Below are 27405 nucleotides of genomic sequence, written 5' to 3' on the forward strand. Positions count from 1 at the left end.
ATGAGAGAGTTGTTGCTCTTCTTTTCTTCGATCTCCTGTTGAGTTCGTAGGTGTTCAGAATGGTTTGATCCCTATCCAGCTGAATTCCTGAGAGGAGACGAAATCCAGGTCTCCTACTCCTCCGCCATCTTGCTCCACCCCTACCTAACAGTTCTAATAATAATGTATCCAAGGGGCCCCAGGCACTCCACAGATATCATCTCATTAATTCCTCCAAACTCCCAATGGGACAGGTAGGGAGTACAGATAATTATGTTTAATTTTATAAAAGAGAAAAACAAACACTAGTCTAAAATATAAATTATCAGCAGCAAAGGCCCTTCTGGAATACCACTCTTCTTTTGCTTTCTTCGTACTTTATAGCAAGAACTTAGTGTTTTCTCATGTCAGGGAAAAACATTCTTCAAACACGTTAGGTTTAAATAAAAGAAGCACCACATGCAGTTATAGATAGGATAATTGTTTGACCAACATTAGGTTAAAGCAGCTAAATATCTATTTCCTTCTCATTTCCACTGGAAGACTTTGGACTGGACTGTACTTCAAAGTAACCAAGATGATTAGAATATGCTATATGACTAGAGTAGCAAGTCATCCTCAACTTTTGTTTGCCTTCCTTTATGCTTTTTGCAGGAATATAATATACTGTTATTTAAAAAATATATTTATTTATACATGGTTCTTATGCAAGTGACATGGAAGCATAGTGATAGGCTGACCAAAGACTCATAGGAACTAACAAGCTCCACGAAATGCTGTATTCATACCCTGGATATTTGTGAAGCCCTTACTATGAGTCGACAAGTGTGCTTTGAACTGTGTACACAAAGTCAGCAAAATCAGACAAAATTCTAGTTTTTATGTCTAAGGACCTGACAGATATTAATCAAATAGTCAAGATGATATATGTACAAGTGCCATGGAGAAGAGGTACCTGAGCTTGTAATAGGGAGAGTTAAGGCAGTCAGGGAGATGAAGGATGGCTTGTCTCAAATAGGGGCCAAGAAGTAGAGAATGAGTAGCAATCAACTAGGTGAAGGGTGGGATGAAGAGACCATTCTAGTTAGAAGGAGCAACATATGCAAAGGCCCTGAGGTAACAAGGACCGTGGTGAATATGAGAGACTGAAAGAAGGCTGTTGTTGGGGAAACACACAGGGAGAAAGTGAGTGGGGTGCAAGACAGGGTTGGAGAGGTTGGCAGAAGCTAGACCAGACAGCACCTGCAGGCTACTTTAAGGAGCTATACCTTACGACCAGTGGGTGACATTGAAGGTTTTGTGGGTTTTTTGTTTTGTTTTGTTTTTTGTGGGTTTTTTGTGGGGTGTATGTGGCCCATGACAGAATTATATTTTCAAAAGATCACATTAGTTGATGTGATCAGTTTGGAAGGTGTTAGAGAACAGTTTGGAAGGTGGTCATATCAAGAGGTGGTATGGAGCTAGGTTTAGATTTGCAGAGACTATTCATTCTTTCCATCTGGATTTATTCTGATCCTATCGAGCAGTCTCAGAACTTACACTTAACCAAATTCTTCATATATTGCATGAGGTCTTTTGGCCTAATGAGATGTCCTTCCTTTTCTGATAGAGCTAACCACAGCAATGGTGGGTGGGGAAGTAGGGAGGTTCTGGCCTACAGTGTTGCAGGAATATCTTCTGTGACTGATGATTTTAGCATTTTAGTCTTTTCTTTTTCCTTCTTTGTTGCTAGTTTTCTTCAGAAAAGGTAAATACCATTATTTCCCTTTTCACTTTGATGTCTTGAGTCTTTCAACATTTGCTGACTTGAAAGTACTGTTTGAAATTCCTTTCCTGCAGAGTTTTTGTCTTATTGTATTCCAGGCTTTTGAGACCAATTATAAACCTAATGCAAGGGTTTCTGGGTTCATACTTGAAATATGATAATTTTATGTGGTTTATATAATGAAAAAGGAAAAAGATCCTGAGGTTCTATTGTGCTTTTTATGTCTATTATAGTACTTGTTCATTCTGATTTGCATTACAGTTATTTATGCATGCATAGTAAGCTCTTTCTATAGCCCCACCCACCTTCCCTTTGGCTTCCTACTCATCCTGCAGATTTCATGTTCTCATCACTTCTTCAAGGAAGCATTCCCTGATCTCCCTAACTAGGATGTTTCCTATCTTACATACTTTTGTGGTGCTGTGACCTCTTACAATAACTCCTCTGCTAATGAATCAGTGTCTGTCTGTTGGATGAGGAGGTCCCTGGTGGCTTGGACCTTGCCCTTGACTCTGCTCACCATGAGGTCCACTGCATCAGCACAATGCCTACCACAGAGGAGGCACTCACTCACTGTTAGCTAATGAATGAATAACTACACTTTTTGAGGTCAGGGAATTTTTGTTTCATGGTTGGCCTGCCCATTTCTCCCAACATTTGACAAATTGATGTAGGCTTCCAGTAGGCTCCTGGGAAACCAGGCCCCCATTTCCCCCTGGTCCATGCTGGCTCCAGCAACTGCTGGTAGCTACTATGGCCCCAGGTTGCTCCCATGGCCCCAGGTGGTGTCTTTGGCATCAGGCTCCAGCTCACCCCAGTACCTGCAGATTCCTGTGAACCCAGGCTCCTGATAGGCTTTTGCAAACTCAGGCTGCTAGGCAGCCCCTGTGACACCGGGCTTCCACTGGATTCCTATACATCCTGGCTCCCAGCTTACCCTAGTGCCAGCCAGTTGCCATGACTCGGGGTGGCTTCAGTGCCACTAGGCTCCTGGTATATTTCAGCACCAGCTAACTTCTGCAGTCTGGGCAGTTTCTGTGGCCCCAGGTTCCCAGTTGTCCCCTTTAAACACAGGATCCAGGTGGGTACCTGTGAACCCAGGCTCCCTGGCAGGCCTAGCACCAGGTCCACCCCATGGACACAATCAGGCTGGTCCCTGTGTATCCATGCACCAAGCCTACCCACTTGCTGACCCAGGCCCAAGACCTGCCTGCCCAAGGACTTTAGCAGCAAGCCAGCCCACTGACACCACCAGGTGGCCCACCCAGGTTCTCTGGACCAGCTGACTGGTGAAGGGCTTTGCTTGCCAAGTTGGTCTGTAAAGATTGAAAGAGTTTTTACCTCCTCAAATGTACAGATACCAGTGCAAGGCCACAAAGATTATGAATAATCAAGGAAACATGACACCACCAAAGGAAACTAATAAAACTCCAATGGCTGACTTTTAAAGAAATGGAGATCTGTGAATTTTCTGACAAATAATTCAGAATAATCCTCCTAAAGAAGTTCCATGAACTATAAGAAAACAGACAACAAAATGAAATTAACAAAGCAATGAATGAACAAAATGAGAAGTTAAACAAATAGAAACCATTAAAAATAAGCAAACAGAAATCCTAGAGTTGAAAATTATAGTGACTAAACTGAAGAATTCAATAGAGAGACTCACTAGGAGATTCAATCAAGCAGAAGAAAGAATTAGTAAACTTGAAGACAGATCAGTTGAAATCATTCAGCAGATGAGCAAAAGGAAAAAAAAGAATGAAAACAAGTGGAGAAAGCCTTTGTGGATTAAAGGGCACTGTTAAAAGAAACAGTGTATGTGCTATTGGAATCCCAGAAAATGAAGAGAGGGAGAAGGTGGCACAAAGCTTATTTAAAGAAATAATGGATGAGAACTTCTCAAATCTGGGGAGAGATTTGGACATCCAAGTTCATGAATCTAACAGGTCATCCCAAAATTTCAACCCCAAATGATCTTCTCCAAGACACATTATAATAGAACTGTCTAAATTCAGGCAAATAGAAAATGTTTAAAGTAGCAAGAGAAAAAAAAAATTCTCACATATAAAAGAACCCATTTAAGGCTATCAGTGGATTTCTCTGCAGAAACCTTGCAGACCAGGAGAGAATGGGATAATATATTCAAAGTGCTGGGAGAAAAAAATAAAACTACCAGCCAAGAATAATTCACCTTGCGAATGTGTCTTTCAGGAATGAGGGAGAGATAAAGACTTTCCCAAACAAACTAAAGCTGAGGGAGGTTATTGCCACTAGACCTGCCTTAACAAGAAGTGCCGGTTTGGCAAACTAAAATGAAAAGACACTAATTAGTAACATAAAAATATATGAAAATATAAAACATACTGATAAAGGTAAGTATAGAGTCAAATTTGGAATACTCTAATAATGTAATATGGTAGTATGTTAATCACCTAACTCTAGCATAAAAGTTTAAAGGACAAAAGTATTAAAAAATAATTATAGCTACAATAATCTGTCAATGGTATACAATATAAAAAGAGGTAAATTATGACATAAAAAACATAAAATATGGGGTGGGTTGTAAAAAGGCAGAGTTTTTGTATGTGATCAAAGTTAAGTTTTCATCAGCTTAAAATACACTGTTATATCTGTAAGATTTTTTGTAAGCCTCATGATAACCACAAAACAAAAACGTACAGTAGATATACAAAAGATAAAGAGAAGGGAGTCAAAGCATACCAATATGGAAAAACATCAATTCACAAAGAAGGCAGAAAAAGAGGATGAAAGGAACAAAGGAATTAAGAAAGAGCCAGAAAATTATTAATAAGATGGCATTAGTAAGTCTTTACCTATTAATAAAAACAAACCCCATGCTGCCTTCCTGAGACTTCCAGAGACTACTGACTTCCAGCGACTCAGTTCAGCTTTACTGATACCCATAAGTTCAAAGTGAATGGATGGAGAAACAAAAGAGAGCAGGAGTCACTATGTATATTAATAGAATGAAAGATAAAAATCGTATGATCATCTCAATAGACACTGAAAAAGCATTTGACAAAAGTCAACATCCTTTCATGATATAATCTCTGAACAAATTGGGTGTAGAAGGAACATACCTCAACATAAGAAGGGCCATATATGACAAACCCACAGCTAACAATACTCAGTGGTGAAAGGTTGAAAGTTTTTCCCCCAAGATCAGGAACAAGGCAGGGCTCTTACTCTTATCACTCCTATTCAACATAGTACTGGAAGTCCTAGCCAGAGCAGTCAGGCAAGTGAAAAAAAAATGCATCCAAATGAGAAAGGAAGGAGTAAAATTGTCTCTGATCGTAATGATATGATCTTATATATAGAAAACCTGAAGTACTCCACCAAAAAAACTGTTAGAGTTAATAATTCAGTAAAGTCACAGGAAACAAAGTCAACATTAAAAAATCAGTTGCATTCTGCACACTAACAATGAACTATCTGAAAAAGAAATAAAGAAAAAAAATCCCAATCACATGCTTGGTTAAATTTATTCCTAAGTATTTTATTATTTTTGGTAAAATAGCATCAAATTTAACCAAGGATGTGATTGAAAGATCTGTACACTGAAAATTACAAGACACTGATGAAAGAAATTGAAGAAGACATATATAAACAGAAAGACACCCTGTGTTCATGAATCAGCAGAATTAATATTATGAATATGTCCATACTACCCAAAGCCATCTATACATTCAAAGAAATCCCTATCAAAATTCCAATGGCATTTTTCATAGAAATAGAGAAAAATCCTGAAGTTTTTATGGAAACAGAAAAGACCTTGGGTAGCCAAAGAAATCCAGAAAAGAACAAAGCTGGAAGCTTCACACTTCCTAATTTCAAACATTACAAAGCTATAGTAATTGAAAGTGTATGGTACTGGCATAAAAACCAAATAATCTGATTTAAAAATAGGCAAAGGATTTGAACAGACATTCTTCCAAAGAAGACATACAAATGGCCAACAGATACATGAAAAGATGATCAACATCACAAATCATCAGGGAAATGCCAATCACAACCACCGTGAAATGTCACCTCGCACCTGTTGAATGGCCATTATCAAAAAGACAAGAGACAAGTGTTGGCAAGGATATGGAGAAAAGGGAACCCTTGTGCACTGTTGGTGGAAATGTAAATTGGTGTAGCCACTTTAGAAAACAGCATGGAGGTTCTTCAGAAAATTAAAAATAGAACTACCCTATGATCCAGCAATTCCACTTCTGAGTATATGTCCAAAGGAAGTGAAATTACTATCTTGAATATTTATCTGCACCTCCCTGTTCATCGCAGCATTATTCACAATAGTCAAGACATGGAAACAACCTAAGTGTCCACAATGGATAAATGGATAAAGAAAATTTGGTATATATTTACAATGATATATTATTCAGCCAGAAAAATGAAGGAAATCCTGCCTTTTGGGACAATATGGATGGACCTTGAGGGCATTATGCTAAGTGAAATAAGTCAGACAGAGAAAGACAAATACTGTATGTTCTAACTTATATGAGGAATCTAAAAATGCTGAATTCATAAAAACAGAGAGTAGAGTGCTGGTGGTTACTGAGGACTTAGGGTTTGAGGAAATGGGGAGATATTGGTCAAAGGTTACAGACTTTCAGCTATAAGATGAGTAAGTTCCAAGTATCTAATGTACTGTATATAGTGATTATAATTAACAATACTGTGTGTGTGTGTGTGTGTGTACCTGAAAGTTGTTAAGAGTAGATCTTAAATGTTATCACTACAATAAAATGGGAATTATGTGAGGGGTGGAGGTGCTAACTAACCTTGTGGTAAATATTTTTTAATATATATGTGTATCAAATCATTATGCTGTACACCTTAAACTACATATGTCATATATCAATAATACCTCAATAAAGCTGGGGAAAAAAAAGAATTGAAGTGAAACCTGTATCATTATTTTTTGAAAAAATGTGACTATGGTTATTTATTTATTTCTAAACTTTAATTTAAGTTCTAGTTAGTTAACATATAGTGCAATTTGGTTTTGGGGTAGAATTCAGTTGTTCATCACTTATATACAGTACTCAGGGCTCATCACAAAAAGTGCCCTCCTTAATACTCATCCCCCATCTAGCCCATCCCCCACCCTCCTCCCTCCATCAACCTTCAGTTTGTTCTCTGTCCTTAAGAGTCTCTTGTGTTTTGTTTCCCTCTCTCTTCTTTTTTTCCGCCCCCCTTCTCATATGTTCATCTGTTTTCTTTCTTAAATACCATATAGGAGTAAAAATCATATGGTATTTGTCTTTCTCTGACTGACTTATTTCATTTAGCATGATACACTCTAGCTCCATCCACGTCATTGCAAATGGCAAGATTTCATTCTTTTTGATGGCTGCATAATGTTGCATTATATATATATATCACATCTTCTTTTTCCATTCATCAGTCGATGGACATTTGGGCTCTCTCTGTAGTTTGGCTATTGTCGATAATGCTGCTATAAACATCGGGGTGCATGTACCCCTTTGAATCTGTACTTTGTATCCTTTGGGTAAACACCTAGTAGTGCCAATTGCTGGAACATAAGATAGTTCTATTTTTAACTTTTTGAGGACCTTCCATACTGTTCTCCAGAGTGGCTGCACCAGCTTGCATCCCCACCAACAGTGTAAGTAGGTTCCCCTTTCTCCACAACCTCGCCAACACCTGTTGTTTCCTGTATTGTTAATTTTAGCCATTCTGATAGTTGTGAGGTGGAAACCTGTATTATTGACTTCAGTCATTTCACGTGTAATTTTCGGTAGAGATGCCAATGTTCAAGTGGACATAGCTTGCCACTTGCTATAAATGCATTAAATATAGTCCATTTAAAGTGGGAAGAATATACTAAACAACATAACATGTAAGGAATATGGTGAAGTGGATGAGAGCATTGATTCTAAAGCCAGACTATTAGAGTTCAAATCATGATTCTCGGGCTTACCAGCTGCATGGCTGTGTGCAAGTTATTTAACCTCTCTGTGCTTCAGTTTCCTCATTTGTAACATGGAGATAATGATTCCTACCTCAAATAATGTTATGATATGTAAATGAGTAAATTGATATAAATCATTTTCAGCAATTCCTTGCCTAAGTGTTGTGCTGTTACTGTTCCTAGGAAGAAGGACAGGCTATATCAGGTTCACTAGGGCCCCAATAGCAAAAATGCTCAAGTTCCTCCACGGCTCCTTTTTGGAAAGTTGAAGTTGAGGACCTTTACAGTATTCTCAGTTGATACTTTTGCTCAGTAAATTGATTTGATTTTTTCAGTTCCCATGTTTTCATATCATAAAGCTGGTGATGGAATTACAGTTTTCCCACCAAATTTTACTGCAAATGCTAGAAGGCCAGCAAGTGCTAAGGACATTGAGATGACACTGATTATGTCAAATTATTGGAGAAGCTTCAGAAAAGGGTGTGGGAGGGCCCCAAGTTTGCCCAATTTGGCTCCCCAGGGGAAGTAAGTGGGTGTGTACATACATGTGGAGGGCATGGAGGCTATGGGGCTGGAGGCAATAGGTTTATGTGTGTATATTTTAAACTTGATACTTGGAGGTGATATATACACAGAAAGGCACATGCATATCATAAGTGTCTAGACTGAATTTTCACAAGTAAACACATTCAAGTAACCAGCACCCAGATCAAGAATCAGAATGTAATCAGCAGCCCGGAAGGCCTTTCTAGTCACTAATCCCCCAGCTCTAATCAGTATCCTGCCTTCTAACACCACAGATTAGTTTTGCCTGTTTTTATTGTCTATTTAAATAAAATCGTGCAGTATATACTACTTTGCATCCTGCCTTTATCCTCAATATTATGTATATGAGATTCCTCCATACCATTGTGTGAAGTTGTATATCATTCATTCACATGCTGTATATTATTCCGTTGTGTGAACATGTATTTCCTATTCTATTGTTGATGGGCATTTGGGTGGCTTCCAGTTTGGGGCTACTGTGTGCTGCTCTGAGCGTCCCAATGCATCTTTTAGTGCGCATAGGAGTGTATTTCTGTAGGGCATAGGCCTCACTGTGGAATTGCTGGGTCACAAGGTATGTGGATGTTAAGCTTTAGGTTTTATGCGATTTTTTTTTTTTTTTTCAGCGCTAGAGGTGATTCTGACTCCTGGCCAAGGCTGAGAACCACTGATCTATAATATCTACCCAAAAGGAAGGTTTAAAGCCATGCTATCAAAGCATGGATGAGCTCATTAAAGATGTAATATTAAGAAGATGAACTACAGGGATCATCCAACTGTCGCACAGATAATGCCAATGTCTGTTGCTTCAATAGTTAGCTTGCCTTTTCCGTAGGGGGTCGGGGTGGGTGGGTTAATGCTAGATCCTGGCTCTCTCATTTTCTTTTCTCCCTTGGTTCGACCCTCCTTTCTCTCAAATTCAGCAAAGTGGAATGCTGACCGAGAACTGGGACTGAAGGAAAGCCTTGCCAAGTACTGTTAATTATTAATGAAATGAATTTGCATCAAACCAGAGGGGATTAAAATGGCTTGAAATGAATAGCAAGTTCTTGATAAGGCTTTTCCTATTCTCAGGTGACTGGAATGATGCACTCGTGTTGGAGCATATTAATTTAATAGAAGCACTACTCCCCCCACAGTGCAGCTTGGAGCTGGATGGAAGCCCAGCCCAGGGACAGCGGGTTCCAAAGCAATTTCTGCTTATGTGGCTAATGGTGAAACAAAGTGACGTGAGCACGACACGGTGGGCTGAAGAAATGCTTCAAACATACCTCAAAGCAAAATATCCTTTCACTCCCCCACTGCAAGCGCTGGGGAGAGACAAGGGCCTTGCTACAGTGGCAAACAGATCTCAGTTCAAACCCCAACTCAGCTTTACCAGCTGTGTGACCTTGGGCAAGTTACCTAACCTCTCAGAGCCTTTGATTTCTTCATCTGTGAAATGGGATAACTATATGTACCTCAAGGAAATTGTGTGTAAAGTGCCTGGCTCACAATAGGCACCTAGCAAATAGCAAGTAATTGCTTGTGGTGCTGAGAAAGACTGCTGGGAACATCCCTGTGTGGTAGGGAAGGCCCATGGGGGAAAGGTAGTGCTCTAGAAGCTAGCTTTGGACAGATGCAGGCCCATACTGAAAATGGAAATGTTTCCTGCTGCTACAGATTCAAAGAAGGTCTTTGAATTTGTGTAAAACATGAAGGGATTAGCTACCAGAATTTTCTGTTAGTTTATTACATATGCAGGCACACAAATATGTCCAGGAAGTATAGAAAGCTAACTCAGCTTGAAGATCGGTAGGAATGTCAAGGTGGCTCAGCAGGGCATTCCGCACAGCCCCATTTTATAACCAAGTGTCCCTACTCAAAGAAAACTCATTTAGGTGGCCACGTTCTGCTCCATGTGTCTTCCTTCAGCCCTCCTTGACTGCAGCTGACTAGACCCTGGATGAGTGTGAAAGCTGGGGCTCTTTGATCTATCTCGCTCATCTTTTAAGATCTAGTTCAAGTGTTACCATTCACAGAAAGTTCTGGCCATTAGGATAGGACTGCCCTAGATGGTGTTGTGATACGCTGGGTGGGAGCTAACACGCAGAGGGATAGACTGGCCACCCTATCCAAGCCCTAGACACTAATCGGCATGGAAGAAGGACATGAACAACAGTACAACGTTTATTGAACACTTATTTTGTGTCAGGCATTAAGTGCAACACTTCTCTCACGTGATCTCTTCTGATAACCCATTAAGGAGTATACAATTATTTTCTCCACTTTAGAGATAAAGAAAACAAAGGTTCATTTAGTTCAGTGGCTCTCCAAGCTGGAAGCAAGTGCCGATCTTGTTTTTTTCTAATCCGATGCCTTTAAATCACCCCGACACAGCCTCCCTATTGGTGGAGAGCCATGCCCGTGTGGCATGGGAACTGGGAAGTGCTCTGTTATTCAGTAGAAGCCATGTTCAGAGAGAGTGTGCTGTCATTTTTGTATGCATTTCTTGTATTGGATTTTTCAGACTGGATTATTTCAAGTTGTGAAAAAAATCACTCTTGTTCAATTGATAGCAATTCTTTTGTTTCATGATTTAAAGGTCATTCTTTTACATTTAAACAACATATAATTCAATGACGGAAATTCCTGTAGCAGCATTATTAGAACCAGGACCATATAGTAAACATTTGAAAAGCGCTTGGTCTTTTTGTAAATGGTCAGGTCATTAATTGATTCGTTCAAATACCCCTTATGTGGTAGATGACTAATAGAATAATCCATGTTTTAGGGAGAAGTTAAGGAGACCCTAGGAGGTTAATATGTACCCAGGTTCCCCACTGAAAGAGATAATGCAAGCTCAGAATCCAGCATCACTAACTAGTCATTCAGTCAGTTCCTTGGTACTGAAAGTAAGTAACCCCTGGAGTGGCTGCACACATTGCAAAACTGTTGCAATATTTGAACTATATGCTTTTTGGAGTTAGAGTTGGAGACAATTGAATACTGTCCCCAACACACGCATTCTATAATTTTAATGCTGGTAGATTTCCATCACTTCTTTCATTCCTCAAATATTTATTTGGTAATTATTATGTGTAGACATTGGGTTCTATTTTGGAGACACAACTCTGGGCAAGACTGAGCTTACATTGACAGGTGCAGACAAGTAAACTGCAGTTCTGTGGGGCGGATGAGAGCGGCGATGAACACACACACCCAAGAGGTGGGATATAGCTGTGATGTGTGAAGCTTATGCCAGCCAAAGGAGCTGCTTTGCCATCCCAGACTCTTCTACCAGTTACCAGAACCCAGAAGCCTGTAGACAGTGGTTTCTCGAACTTTGGCAGATGTTAAGAGTCATCTGGGAACCTACTAGAATACCAAGGCCTGGGCCCTGCCTCACTTGAACAAAACTGGGCCTCTGTATTCTTGATCAGCTTTCCAGGTGATTCTGACACAAGCCTAAGTTTGAGAACCACTGCTGTGGACCAACACTTCACCATTCCACTGGATATAATATGACGCATGTGGCAGTTAAGTTATTTTCTGTGTTTTCTTTCTGGAATGTGGAATAGGACCTGCTACATGATACCTGATTTCAAGAGACTTTGGCTTGTTTTAAGCTGAATTACTCAAAGTGGGAAAATAGAATTTTATACCTCTTTTCATGTTGGTTACCTTGCCCCTGACCTGTATCTTTGGTTTATTGCACTCATTTTCTTTGAAGTTGCTTTCTGAGCCGAAAACATTTTATTGAAAAGTGCTCTTAGGAATTCAAGATGTGGGATTAAGTAGGAAATAGCAGCACTAGAACAGAGAAATACTTGATTGAAGACAACATCCCTTTGGGGGAGAATCCCCATTTCTTATTTCTTTGTCACTTTCCCATTTCCACTGAATTGAGACAGGGCTTAAATCAAAGCTTTCCATGCACGATTGTGTGACTTAGGGGACGTTGCGTAACCTTTCTGTACCTCAGTTCCCTGACGTGTACAGGGGTGATAGTGATAATAGTGCCTGCCTCACAGGGTTGTCGTGATGATTAACTAAGGTAACACTTGAATGCACTTAGAACCGGACACCTAGTAAGTGCTAAATAAATGTTCTTGCTATTGGTTTTTCCATCCTACCTTTTAAATGTCTCACTCCTTGTGTGCCTGTTGTTTCATTTCTGGATTATGTTGAGGCTAAAGACCAGTGGGTTCTGTCAAGATTCATTCTAAAAGAATCGGGGCCTCATAAAGGACTAAGATGAAATGAAAGTTAGCCTCATGGTTACTGCCAATGCTTCTTATAAACATACAGTGTTTAGAAACCGGCGATCAAAGTTTAGGAGCAGAACCTGTTGTCAACCAATGTCAATGTGAAACTGTGCTTTGGAATGGTGGGCCAAAGAGCCACCTGTAATCGATTCCCCCGAAGTTCCCCAGAGGAGCCCAGCAATCTCTTAGATGTGCCTGTCTACCATGGCCCACATCCCCTGCTCTTCCCCTTCCCAGGACGTGGCAGAAGGGCCAAGCTGAGGACCATGTGCAGACTGTGTGTAGGGTTGGGGTAGGGGACTGCTTCTGTCGCGGAACTTGCATTTCAATAAGATGTCTACATTTCCATTTTGCTTATTGCAGGCTAATAGGAAAATTCTCCATCCAAATGCGTGCCGCCTGACTCCTTCAGGGTCCCATTGTGGACCTGCAGACACAGCCCTGAGCACCTGCTCTGTGGCATGCCTCTATGCACCTCTCTGCTCCCTCCTTTCTTGATGTACTGGGGGGGACCAGGTCTCTGTCCCCTCAGCTTTCCTTATCTGTCCCAGCTTCACTGTGAAGCCCTCCACTCCTGCTCTAACATCCACTGTAATTACAAGCTTAAGTTGTAAAGAGAGATGTACTCTTTAAAAAATGTATATTCATTGCTATCCACCCTCTCCAAGCAGGACTGATATATATATATATATATATATATATATACACACACACACATATATATATATATACATATATATATATACACACACATATATATACACACACACACACATACTTTGCTTTTGTATACAGAAATAAAACCACAACTATAAGGATTTTATGTGTGGATAATTTGGGAAGGAGGAAGGATTGGTATGCTATATAATTTTTTAAAAATATATAACTAGTTTTATTTGTGTTTGGCCATTTCTATAGTGAGTGCATTTTGTATGAGGCTCCTATATTTTCATCTTTGTTCTCACATACCAGTTCTTAAAAGAGCATTTCTTATGCTCTAATACTAAATTTATCTGGTGGTCACCCTTATATTGTATTACTTTAATATTAAATATTTATGAGAAGAAAGAAAATTGTGCATAGAATTTATGTACCAATTTAGACATGTTTTAAATTTTTTGTATCTTGAAATAATTGTAGACTCACAGAAAATTGCAAAAATAGTACCTAGCGTCCTGTGTATGGTTCCTCCAGCTTTCCCCAATGGTGGCGTATTATACAGCTGGAGTAGAATATCAAACCAAGAAATTGACATGGGCACAACACTGTTAACTAGACTACAGTTCTTCATTTTTCACCATTTTTACATGCACTCATTTGTGTGTGTGTATGTGTATGTAGTTCTACTCAATTTTATTCAGCATAACCACCAGTATAATCAAGATGTAAAACTGTCCCATCACCATAGAGTAACTCCCTTGTGCTATCCCTTTCTATTTGTATGCCTTGGCAACTACTGATCTGCTCTCTATCTCTATAGTTTTATCATGCTGAGAATTTTATGTAAATGAAAGCATACAGTGTGTAACCTTTTTTTTTTTTTTAAGATTTTTTATTTATTTATTTGAGACAGAGAGAATGAGAGAGAACATGAGAGGGAGGAGGGTCAGAGGGAGAAGCAGACTCCCTGCCGAGCAGGGAGCCCGATGCGGGACTCGATCCCGGGACTCCAGGATCATGACCTGAGCCGAAGGCAGTCGCTTAACCAACTGAGCCACCCAGGCGCCCAGTGTGTAACCTTTTGAGAGTAATATTTTTTCATTAAGCATAATGCCTTTAGATCTGTCTGGGGTATTGTGTGTGTTGATAGTTTGTACTTTTTTGTTGCTGAGTAATATTCCATTGTGCGAATGGACCAGAGTCTATTCAACGATTATTATTTTATTGTCTCCCATTTTTGAACTCACTTTTGGTGGTCTTTGAGCTGCTGACTTTCTGCTAGAGCTCTTATATCTAAGGAAGCTAATATATAATTCAGTGCTTCTAGCATGTCAGAGCTTATGTATGAGAATTTACATTCTGGTATATTCTCAGCTGTGGATAGTAATCTTGTGGTAGCATTTGGTCAGATTTTACATATCTTTGAGCCGTAGAATGGCCAGTATGTTGGCCAGTATGTTCAGTTATGACCAGTTATTCTCAAATCTTTGCTTCCTATCATAGATTTGTCCCTTTGCATCTGCTCTTTTCTTATGTACTCATATACATCATATATACGTGGAATGATACTGATTTCTGAGCATTGAATTTTTTGTTCAACATGGTAATAATAAATAATGAAATATATTTTAAGAATTTTAATTTTTATTTTTACTAATGGAAATCATATTCATTATAGAAGTTTCTGACGATCAAAGTGAAGATTTTAAAATTACCTGAAATCCTGCCACACAGGAAAAACTGCTACTTAATATTTTATTGTAAATCCCTCCCGGGCCTTTAGAACATTTAAGTTTTCTATTCCTCAATATTAAACTGTCTATCCTCTAGACCTCACTTGGTGTTAGTCGCCTCTCTGGGAGCAGAGTCGGAGCGTGAGTACCCTGTGCTTGAGGGTCCAAGACATAATCAGAAGAACCTGAGCCATGTGCTCTCTCCGTTTTTTTAAAGATTTATTTATTTATTTGAGACAGCGAGAGAGAGAGTGAGCGAGTGTGTGAGAGCAGGGGGAGGGGCAGAGGGAGAGGGAGAGAGAGAATCTCAAGCACACTCTGCACTCAGCACAGAGTGTGACGTGGGGCTCGATCCAGCGACTCTGAGATCATGACCCAAGCTGACACCAAGAGTCAGACGCTCAACTGACTGAGCCACCCAGGTGCCCCTCTCTTTGTTTTCATAGCCCAGACCTCAGTGTCGAGCAGAATCCCATCTCCTTTCCTAATTGGTTGAGAAATTGCAGGAACCTTGACAAATCAGTTTATATCCTCCCCTCACCCCTACTCTTCCCTGAGAGTTGGGGTACCGCCAGCTCCAAGCTGACATCCTTTCCTGAGAACCAGTCCCTGGCCCCGCTTGGCCTTTCGAGGTAAGGATACCTGTCTCCCAAGCCGAAGTCACCCATAGTTTCCATTTCTTGATAGAAATCCCAAGGGGAAGGGATCCAGCAGCAGGAAGAAGAAAAAGGTTACCTATGTCATTCCTCTCTTAGAAGCCTCTAACGCCAGAGCACTGTTTTTGGGGGTCCTAAAGGTGACCTTCCTCAATGTCTGCCAGAGTTCTCCCCCTTGAGGTTAGAGTGAAAAGAAGAGGGCTGTGGCCCGGCTGCCTCTCCTTTGTCTCAGTGGTGTGCTGGACCACGGGTCAGATGGCCTGAGGTGAGGGGAACTTGCCTCCCCGGCCCCGAGGCGTGTAGCCTTTGGCCCCTTGCGGTCTTCTGGCAAGCTCCAAGAAGGAGGGTGCGCTTCCCGTCCCGGTCACCACCGTGTGCTCACATGCCTTGCTCAGGGAAGATGTTCAGCAGTTATTGTGGGGCTCGCCAAGTCCTTCTTCTTCCACTCCAGGAAGCAGGTTGAAACGTTACACGGACATTGTGACAGGGATAGCCTTAAATCATCTCTAGTTTCTGAAAATAATGAAATTGCTCGCCAACTTGTCGCTATTATTGGTTACAAATTGCTAGGGTGCACCCCCCAGGTGATCCTGGCGCACCAGTGTGTCTCAGTCCTGTCATGTCCTAGGCCTTGCCACCCCTTAGAGCGGCATCATTTCTGCATTCCTGAGCTCTGATGTCCTGGCCCGTCATGGGCACTGCGGCCACCTTTTCCTTACCGCTCCTGCCGGCCATCCTTGCAGCCCTCTCTTCCATCTGTTCACCACAGGACTAAGAGCGGTCGTTGTGAAGGGCACACCTATGTGTTCCTGGACCTCGTGACCTGCCAGTATTAGCGGGTGGCACCCAGGGTCCCCAGGAACTGCCTGCTAAGTTCTCGAACCTCATGCCGTCTCCCCGCAGCCGTTCTAAGCCGCCGGTATTTCCTTCCCAGAAGGCATTTCCGGCCTCCACATCTCCCCACTGGTCATTCCCTCTGCTAAGATGGTCTTTCAGCCTGCGGTTCTCCAGAGTCAAACTGAGCATTACCGTCTTTCAAGAAGAGGTCTTCGGTGCTTTCTGGAGGAACTCTATGCTCCCACAGCTCCTTGGGTGAACCTCTAGTGCAGCTGTGTCAACTGTTAATTTCTTGTCTTCTCTACCCCCTTATCACTGTCCTGCAAATATTTGGAAAGAGATTACGTTCTATTTGGTCTTGTATCCTTAGTGTCCGACAAGAGTAGATGTTCAACACATATTCGCTGAATCAATCAGTATAATTAAAAACCTCCACATGTTTTTTAATTTTGTCCTACCCTGGTATTCATATTTAAAACAGTTCTTTCTCAATATTCTTGTCAAATAGGTCACATTGGACGACTGCGTTTGTTTTTCTCCCTCTGAGAAGATATCTTCACAAGCATTGTGCCAAATAGGACTTCTTTTAGGTGAGTCTCTTGAAATACCGTGTGAGAAAGTTTTTGAAAACATATTATGTGTTGACCCCTCTTGATGCTCATGATTTCTCTCCTTATCAGAATAAAAATATGAGTATCACTCACATGGTTGGATGATTCTTCAATACTGGCAAAATTCTACCTTTGAATATCGTTGCCCAACTTTGTTGATCCCTGAGCATGTTTTATTATTTTTTTGACATTCTCTCTGCTGGATTTCCTTCTGCCTGTCAACTGGCTCCAGTCTTGTCTAGCTCTTTAAAAGCACCCTTGTTAAGGCTACTTATAGAGACTTTGCTTTGCCACACCTGGCCTTTTCTTTCCACTCTCCCTTCCAGTGACCTCTACTGCCCCGTGCTTCCTGAACTTGCATGTGTATCAGAATCACCTCAGAGCTTGGTAAAACACCGACTGCTGGGGTCCACCCCGTTCTGGTTCAGCAGGTTTGGAGTAGGGCTGAGAATTTACATTTCTTAACAAGTTCCCAGGTGTTGCTGATACTGCTCATAGGGGACCGCACTTTGCGAGTCTGCTTTACCAGCATGCCTAGCACTCTGCCAATTTTCACAACTGCAGCCACTTAACACACACTCACTGATTCTGCGCCACACTGCTAGGAAGGAATAGAAGGCCTTTAGTTGGTCCAGTACCGTGTAACTTTACAAGTGGTTCAGTGTAGTTCGTGGATCTGGGCCTCTGCTCAGTGTTCCAGCTCCCACATTTTATCCTTTGCTGGGTTCCTTGCTGGATATTTTCTTTTTTTTAAGATTTTATTTATTTATTTGAGACAGAATGAGAGAGTGAGAGAGAGAGAGAGAGCACATGAGAGGGGGGAGGGTCAGAGGAAGAAGCAGGCTCGCCGCCGAGCAGGGAGCCCGATGCGGGACTCGATCCCGGGACTCCAGGATCATGACCTGAGCCGAAGGCAGTCGCTTAACCAACTGAGCCATCCAGGCACCCTTGCTGGATATTTTCTTTCCTGGGGGACGAGGGTAGTTTGATTTCCCTTGTGGAGCTCCTTCTGGAAGCTGAAGATCAGAAGGTAAGTTTACTTCCCAGATCTGGGAATCTACCTGTTGGCCTAGTTCTATGTTTGTGACTGTGATTACTCTGGAGTCGCTGGTTTGTCTGTACTGATTTCTTCCTGTTTGGTGTTAAGACTTCAGGGTTTAGCCTGTTTTGTGCCAGTGTGTCTGGCATCTCGGGATTGCTTAGTTCTGTTGGGGCCTTTGTCTGTGTTAGGCAGGCTGGACTTCAGTAGGTATTCCAGGCTCCCTTATTTTTGCATTTTAAAAGTTGAATATTCAATTGAACAATTTTGTTGCTATTTATATGACTGTTGCTTTATTTCCCCTTTTCTTGGTTTCTCTGTTGTTTTCAGACTCCTCAACCCCAGCCTCCATCTCCCTCATGTCCTGAGACTCGATTCTGGCTGCTTTTTCTTAGACAAATGCTTACTTTTCTGATAAGATCATGCAACATGGCTGTAAGGTTCTAGTGCCATTTACATACATAACTTTGTTCAAAGTTAAGTACAGTTGATCCTGGAAAAACACGGGTTTGAACTGTATGTGTCCACTTGAGTATTTGTTCTGATACAGTACTGTAGATGTATTTTCTCTTCTTTATGATTTTAACATTTTCTTTTCCCTAGCTTGATTATAAGAATACAGTATATGAAACATATGACATGCAAAATACGGGTTAATCGACTATTAGAGGTAGGGTTTCAGACAACAGTATGCTAATTGTAATTTTTTGGAGAGTCAAAAGTTACATATAGGTTTTCAACTGTGTGGAGGGGTTGGTGCCCCTAACTCCTGTGTTGTTCAGAGATGAACTGTATAATTTCTCCTTTTACTTTTGGCACTTAAATATTTTTTCTAGTACTGGTATTGTTTTATTTGAATATAGTTAAGATAAAGTGTTGCATTTCAGGTGCACAGCCTAGTGACTTGACAATTTATGCATTATGCAGTGCTCACCACGGAAAACGTAGCTACCATCTGTCACCATGCAAAGTTATAATATTATTGACTACATTCCCTATGCTGCATTCTTCATTTTCTCTACCTTGTAAGCTCATTTCAATGATGCTTAGGAGCTTGCTACTCAAAAGTGTGGTCTGACATCAGCGCCATCAGCTGAGTTAGGGGAACTCATTAGAAACGCATAGCTTCAGACCCTACCTCAGATCTAGTGAATTAGCATTCACATTTTAACAGGAGCCCCAGGTGATGTGTGTGCACATTGGAAAGAACTGGTCTATGGTATAGCTCCTGTAGGATCAATTGCTATCACTTGAGCAAACGTGACTCAATCTTAGCATGTAACTTTTTCCAACTTAATCGCCACTGATATAATTATCACGAAGTGTTTGTGGTGGGTTTCTAACTGACAGTATGGACTATGACAAACAAACCATAATTGTGCAGGAACCCAGAAGTGCTTTGTGTATGTCTGAGATTTCTTACTTGGGATGTTTCTTTGGCCAGGCCCAGCCAATGTTACCAGCATACCAAAGGGATATTTCTGTGTTTGTTTGCCATGGTCGTACGTGGGCTTGGTTGAGAGGCAGCCTGAGGTTCCAGGGTGGATGAGCATCACCCCACACTCAACACTGTATTCTAGGTGTTTAGTCTAATGCTGGCCCATAGCAGGTGACCATTCAAACATCTCTCACCAGCATTTAACTTGGGGAAAGTGTTGAAAGTGGATCAGACTGGGTGAACTAACTCTACCCCAGGGCTTTTTTGGTGAATGGGGCCAGCAGTAGTGGTCTGAACAGTGACAAGTAACCGGCCTTGTTGGCAGATGTCCATCTCTCTAGGAACAGGACTCCAGCCAGTGACTAAGTGTAGATGTCAGACCCAGTCATTGTGGGGAGAGGGTGATGAAGACCTGTATGGAGTGTGAGAACCTCAGTCAAGACTGCCCAGGTTCAGAATAGAGCTACAGCCCCAAAGGCAGGAAACCTGGAACATCAAGCTGGAGACCCAGGTGGACAGGCCCTTATTAGCAGTGTGGTAGAAAGAGCATGGGTTCTCGGGTCCAACTTGGGTCCGCATCACAGGCCTCCTTCCTCCTAGCTGTGTGACCTTGAGTAACTCAACCTCAGATGGTCTTCCTAGTCAAATAAGCCTGCATGTAAAGGGTCTAATACAGGGCTTCAAATAGTAGGCGCTTAAGTAAATGGTGGTTGCTAATAGGCTTATTATAAGTAGAGGCAGTCATAGTCTTAGGTGACCACATGGACCTCGGGAATGTTCAGGTTCTCTGAATTCCCAAGGTTAGAGCAACAAAGCTAATTCTGACAGTTGGAGGTTTGGATAGCTGATGGACTGCCTTGTTGGCCAGAATGGAGAGTGCATACTCAAAGTACGTGTGCTTAGTTAGGTGTATTGGAGAAGGTGATGATAGTTCTTAGTGCCAAGTGGGCAGCACTAAAAAATGGTACCAGTATGGCACCACTGGTAGTCACAAAGCCTGGATTATAGGCGTAGGCTGCTGTGGAGGTCTGTGGTTTTTGACAAGTTGGTTTATTACTCTGCTCACTTTGTCTGTCTGTAAATAGGGAAATTGAATGAAATGCCCCTGCAGGTAATGGGCAGTTCATATTGTTAGAGGTATTCCTAGTATAATGGAATTTAGTGGGAATTCTGTGTGTAAGATGAAAAAGTATAATTTTCATCCTTGTATGTAGCTTATGTAAGGGGTTATTTATAGACTTGAAGTGCAGCTTCCCCTGTCCCCTCCAACCTGCATGCGGTCAGTGAGGTGGAGCCCAGGTGGTGAGGGAGATGGACAGTCGCTGAATGTCAGAGTTGAGTCTCATCCTTGCTCTTAAACCTCCTGAAATTCTGGAACGAGTCTCTCCCATTGCAGTAGCAGCTAGATGGAAAGGGACTGTTGATCCTTGACCTGTAGTATTTTTCAAAAAGGATTAAGTCTGAAAGCAGATGGAAATTTTTTTTTATTACAATGAATTCTTAGATGTACAGGCATGCTTTTTCATGAGCATGCTCCTTCTGTATGGGATCTCTTTTGCTAGTGAATTTGCCGAGTGTGTGTGAGTAGCAGAACCCTATGCTGATGGAAGAAGACTGAAAGTCACCCAAGGACTAGGTGAGGGCCTTTCTAGTCTCCTGGAGTCCTGTGTGTTTCACTGTGTGGATGCTGTAGAGATGTGTTTGGTTCGTGCTTCTCATTCCGGAGGTTGTGCAAACGTTATCACTTGGAGGGCTTGCTCAACTCAACTCCTGGGCCCCATCCTCAGATTGCATGGATCTGGGGTAGGGCCTGAGAATTTGCATTTCCAGCAAGCTCCCAGGTGATACTGATGGTGACCTGGCCCCAGGTTGAGTAGCACAGCGGTATGCTGTTTTCATTATTGTTTTCTATAGTCTGATTATCTTCCAGCTTCTAGTGACCTCTTCTGTTTGCCAGTCAAAATCGGTCATCTTCCTTTTTCCTCACCTGCTCTCCTCTTAAGGGAAGAAGTGACCAAGGTGACCCTCGTGTTAGCCTAGGGGGGATTTACCCTTAATCTGAAATGGCTTGGATGCCATTGTGGATAGGCAGTCGTGATCATGGAAAAGAAAAAGATTTATTTCATGGCAAAACTTGAGAGTTTCTCCTTTGAACCTCCTGGAGGCTGGGCAAAAGCATCACTAGATGACTCAATAACCAGAGGTTTGCTGGGTTTGTTGCTCTTCTTTAAATCCTCTGTTGGAACCCGAAGTAGAAAATAAAAACAGAGGTGACAAATGTCGAAACTTGAGTCTTACAGACTCTTCTTTGGGGAGTCTTCTTCATCTTGCTCTACAGCCTGTTTGGCCCCAGTGAAGCCTCGCTGATGGGGTGCAGGCAAATGCTTTCCCTGGGTGTAACCTATGAACCCTCAGGTCAGCCACCCTAGAGAGGCCTAATACTTGATTTGGGGAAGATTCCTCACTGTCTCTTGGTCCTCTGGCAAGTAGATTCCCAGACCACTAAAAACAACAAAAACAAAACAATAAAACAAAAAAGCTCCCCTGGGTCCTGTACCCTGCACAGCTTTGAATATCTGTGTGACTTTGGACTGGGTTCTTCACCATCTGGCCTTTTCTTTTACCTGGACACCTTCTGGGTCTAGTCCTGAGCCTGGAAATTAAACTTGGACCAACCAGACAGATGGGAGATGGGTTACATGGTGACGTACTTACTGGCTGTATTGTAAGGTCTAGTTTAGCCTCATTGTCCTGGTGGGGGGCTGTTGAGGGCTAAGGGTCTCCTTGTATTGGAAAGCCAGAAAGCCTGAGGCCCTGTCTGCCTAGGGTAGTGGGTGGCTAATTCAAAGATGTACAGCGGCAAGCAAGTTATATAAATGGGGGAAGTGAGCTGGGAGTGGTGGTAGGGAAAAGAGGATTGTAGTGAATGGAGACATGTGCTGTGTCTTAAGAGGACAGCAGCTAAGGAGACACAGCTGACTGTTGCCATATAAGAATGTTGCCTAAAGTTGCCAGATCCTCCCAACTTGGCAGGAAAAGCCAGAGCTTTAGGGGATTCCTCCCACCTCCCAGTGTGAGAGAAAAAGTACTTCGGAAAATTGTCAAAGGTCTTAAATAGCTCTTGAGGTTGAACTTGGCCTGCAAAGACCCTATTTTGACTGCAACTGTGGCATATTGAGCAGGGAAGTAAAAATTGAGTTTATCGGCTATTGATAATCATTTGTAAATGTACATCTGTCTTACATCAGAGGTTTTTGATCTGATTCCCCAGCTTGGGTTTACTTAGGTCTTAAGCAACAGATAAGGATTTAACAACATATTTTAATACTCATTAAAATAGAACTCAGGATTCTGTTCCAAGCTTGTACAGAAATGGATCTAGAGAAGTATATTCTATGTTGGAATCTGTCTGTCTCTTGGCTTCCCCCAACAATTAGATTAAAATGAAAGAATTTAGCCCAAGGATACTAATGGCATATGGTATTAATACAAATCTACAACACTTCTAATATGAGCATAGGAAAATGAAGAGTGAGCACCACTGGCTGAGCGACAGTGAGTATATCTAGGGGACTGCTGTGATTCTAAATTTCCAGTGCTATTTTTGTCCAGAGATAATGTTGAATCATTCTTGCAAAACACTTAACAGCCAAAGAAAAAGTAAGGGCAAGGCAAAAGACCGACCAAAGAGCAGATGTTGCCCTGCCTATTCCTATTCCATTGCCTGTGCTGTTCTGGGTCGCTATAGCCTGAAGAGGGATGATGAATAAATGGGTGCACACCAATGGGAAAATACTTAATACGGAATTGTCGAGCATGTAGCAGAGTCCTGTTAGAGCCAAATAACTCTTCATAAATAATTAACTCAAGATTTTAAGACTTACTTGCTTATCCAAAAGGACTCTAACTACAAATATCAGCATAAATGGGTGATAGTATAATTACTCTTTTTTAAATCAAGGGCCAACTAATGTTTCAACAACTCTTAATGTCTGGAGTTTTTAAACTATCAGAATCCATTCTTAAGGTCTGGATTGTAGTTTGTGTTTTGTGGGTGTGATACATCCAACCTAAAAAAGTTGAGAAAATTTTCTAAGAAATAAAATCCCCATTAAACACACACACTTTTCTCTTTCTCTCTCTCTCTCTCTCTCTCTCTCTTCCAGACTAGGAGAGGCCAGGCAGTCTAAGTTATGAAGTGCTTCAAGCTTTTCTCAGCCGGGCAGAACTACCACCTGGCTGGGGTTAGCTGGGTCTGAAGACTTTAACAGTCTTGATGCCACGTAACCTTGGTGTTAGGCAATCCTGTAGATACCCTGATCTTGAGAGACTTTGGGTGGCCTGGAGTCTGCCTTGTTGCAGAATGCTATGTAACTACATGTGATAGCTACTTCCCTCCCAAAGGCATCCTGAATCAACTAGAAGGCTTTTTCTCAGCATTGACCATTGTCCTTAGACTTCTGGGCTACTGTATCCCTGCCTTTTCATATTGGGGTTCCCCTTATTCCCAAAGTGCAGATAGCCTTGAAGTAGCTTAGACTTTTTTCTAAGAAGGCTTGCTTTTGCCTGGGCCTGGGCCTGGGCCTCCTAGAATTGTCAGATCCCATGATTCTAGTCTTAAAATCCTTTTGGTTCTATAGACTCCTTAAGTCTTTCCTAACTAAAATCACGTGGTTTTTTTTTTTGTTGTTGTTGTTGTTATTAAAGAAGGTTGTGTATCCTGTCATTCAAACAAATCTACAGCTCTCTCCTTATAGCTGGCTGGTCAGATAGATTGAATTAGTTGGAGACTAAAATATGCCTGCTGCTTGGCTGCTCAAAAAAAAATAAAAAAACTTTTTTTTGTTGTTTTTTTAATGGCCACACTGCACATTTTGACTACTAGGATTCATTAATGCCTGTCTCTGTCAGCGCTCTTAGGCTTTTACTCCTCTGAACTACATGTTGCTCATGTTGACCTATAACCCATCCTCCAGTGGACAGATGCCAATATGCATGGGCCATTGGGTGATACGTTCTTGGAACTCCGATACCGGAGCACATAGCATGACTACTTAGCACTGCTCTTGATTTGATCTTTGACTGTCTCGCTGGCTATACTCTCATTCTTTTGATCAGATGTCTACTTGGAACTCCAAAGAGTGAGCCCACTAAGTGTTACATAAAAGTTATATTTGACTTCCACAGAAGTCAGTAGGCCGCTAGAAGATAGAGTGCAGACATTGGCTTCATATTTGTGAACTCCATGGTCCCTCCTCTTAGCTATTCTGTGAAGACCAAGACCATTCTGGGGAGGGGTAAAGATTAAGTCAGAGTTCTCTGGTGCTCCTAAAAGGATAGCAAATTTTTTTGCCTTAAAATTGCAAGAAGGCTTTGGCAGTGGAGCTTATAAAAGCAGGCCTCTTAAATATTCTCTGTACAAAAGGGAGTATAAATTATTATAGCCTTATCTCAAAAGAAATCTGGCAATTGTCTTATCTACTAATTGGCTTTCTAGGAATTTGTCAGAAGGGAAATGAGGTTAAGGTGAATAAAGGTATGTGTACAAGACTAGATTTTATTAGTACAGTGGATAGTAGGAAATGGGCAACAAATAAAATGGTTACTATATAGTGTTACCCTCTGGAGTATTACGTACTCATTAAGATTCAAATATTTTGAAAATATTTGGGGGGAAATAAAATATCATCCAAGACACATAAAACTGCATGTAGCATTCCTTTTTCTTCTCACAGGTTGTCATTAGGTAATAGAATTGCATGTTCCCTGTGGATTCTTTTTTAAATTTTTCTATACTTCTTACTGTTGCTTTTAGAATCAAAGTGGTGAAGGAGTTACTTGAATGATCTGATTTCTTACCTGATCCTGTTGCTGTCAGGGCAGATGAATGAGTATAGCCTTTGCATTGTTGCTATTCCAGGCCCTGAGAAAGTCGGTTCAGTAACTGTGTCTAAAATCTAGCATAGGAGAAAGGGGAACCCTCTTACAGTATTGGTGGGAATGCAAGCTAGTGCAGCCACTCTGGAAAACCATATAGAGGTTCCTCAAAAAGTTGAAAATAGAGCTACCCTATGACCCAGCAATTGCACTACTAGGTATTTACCCCAAAGATACAACCGAAGGGGCACCTGCACCCCAATGTTTATAGCAACGTGTATAATGTGTATATGTCCACAATAGCCAAACTATGGAAATAGCCCAGATGTCCATCAACAGACGAATGGATAAAGATGTTGTGGGTGTGTGTGTGTGTGTGTGTGTGTGTGTGTGTGTGTGTACAGTGGGATATTACCCAGCCATCAAAAAAATGAAATCTTCACATTTGCAATGATGTGGATGGAACTAGAGGGTATTATGCTAAGCGAAATAAGTCAATCAGAGAAAGACAATTGTCATATGATGTCACTCATATGTGAAATTTAAGAAACAAAACAGAGGATCATAGGAGAAGAGAGGGAAAAATGAAACCAGACAAAATCAGAGAGGGAGACAAACCATAAGAGACGGAATCATACGAAACAAACTGAGGGCTGCTGGAGGGGAGGTGGGTGGGGGGATGGGGTAACTTAACCGGGGGATGGACGTTGAGGGCATGTGATGTAATGAGCACTGGGTATTATATATAAGGCTGATGAATCGCTGACCTCTACCTCTGAAACTAATAATACGCTATATGTTAATTAATTGAATTTAAATAAAAAATAAAATATAAAAAGTATATAATCTGAAAAAAAAAGCTAACATACAGGGGCTTGACTTAAACTGGTGTCCCCAAAAAAGGAAGTCCTCACGAAACAGTGGGGGTACAAATAGGTGGTGGCATCTAAGAGTCCAGGGGGAGATGGGAGAGATAGCTAGTCCCAGAACTGTACTCAGTATCTGACGACTGCTTCCCTCATTTCTCTCTGCGGTCATCCTGTGCTTACCCATGTTCTTGATTTCCGATCTGTTCTAAGCACTTTTTTTTTTCTATACCAGACTGGATTCTGTCTTGACAGGAATTATATCCTGTGCCACAGGGGCGCCTGGGTGGCTCAGTCGGTTAAGTGGCTGCCTTCGGCTCAGGTCATGATCCCGGGGTCCTGGGATCGAGCCCCGCATCGGGCTCCCTGCTCAGCAGAGAACCTGCTTCTCCCTCCCCCTCTGCCTGCCGCTCTGCCTACTTGTGCTCTCTCTCTCTATCTCTCTGTCAAATAAATAAATAAAATCTTAAGAAAAATCAGTTTATATCCTGTGCCACAGCCAGAACTGACACCTTCGTGAATGGCCGGTGTATGCCAGGTTTGTTGTCGGGCGCCAAGACTTCATCTATTAGGAGATGAAGTTAGCAAGGCCTGAATGATTTAACATCCCACCATAGCCAGCTGTGGTTCAGGATGGGGCTCCACTGTCAGAGGATGATGGAATATCTAAACAGGCAGTTAAGGCAGAAGCACCATTAAATGACAAGCTAATTCTTAGAGATAACTTGCTAATGTATCTAAATAGGCTATGTAATCTCACTATTTTATACTGTGGTTTAAATATTCTATTAACAAGGGGATACTAGATTTTGTAAGGTTGCTAGATAAAATACAAAACACCTGGTTGTATTGACCTTTCAGATAGACGAATAGCTTGTCGCTAAGAATGTACCAAGTATGCGTTAGTTTCAGTATGCCTTGGATGTTGCATGGGATATATATATATCCTGGCCGATTGTTCATTGCCCATCAGAAATTGAAATTTAACATGGAATCTTAGATTTTCATTTGTTAAATCTAGCCTAAGTTTTGGGTAACTTAATTTGCTTTGAAAGTGGCAAATGTCCAAATCGAAGGTCCTTCTGATAGTTCAAAACTTGTTCTGATACCCTAGTATGCTGTTCCTTTTTTATGCCATTGGCATGGATTTGGCCACTGTGGGAGAGGCTAAGGCTTGGCATGTGAG

This window comes from Leptonychotes weddellii, chromosome X (assembly GCF_054177405.1).
Source record: "Leptonychotes weddellii isolate Sample4059 chromosome X, ASM5417740v2, whole genome shotgun sequence".
Taxonomy (NCBI): Eukaryota; Metazoa; Chordata; class Mammalia; order Carnivora; family Phocidae; genus Leptonychotes; species Leptonychotes weddellii.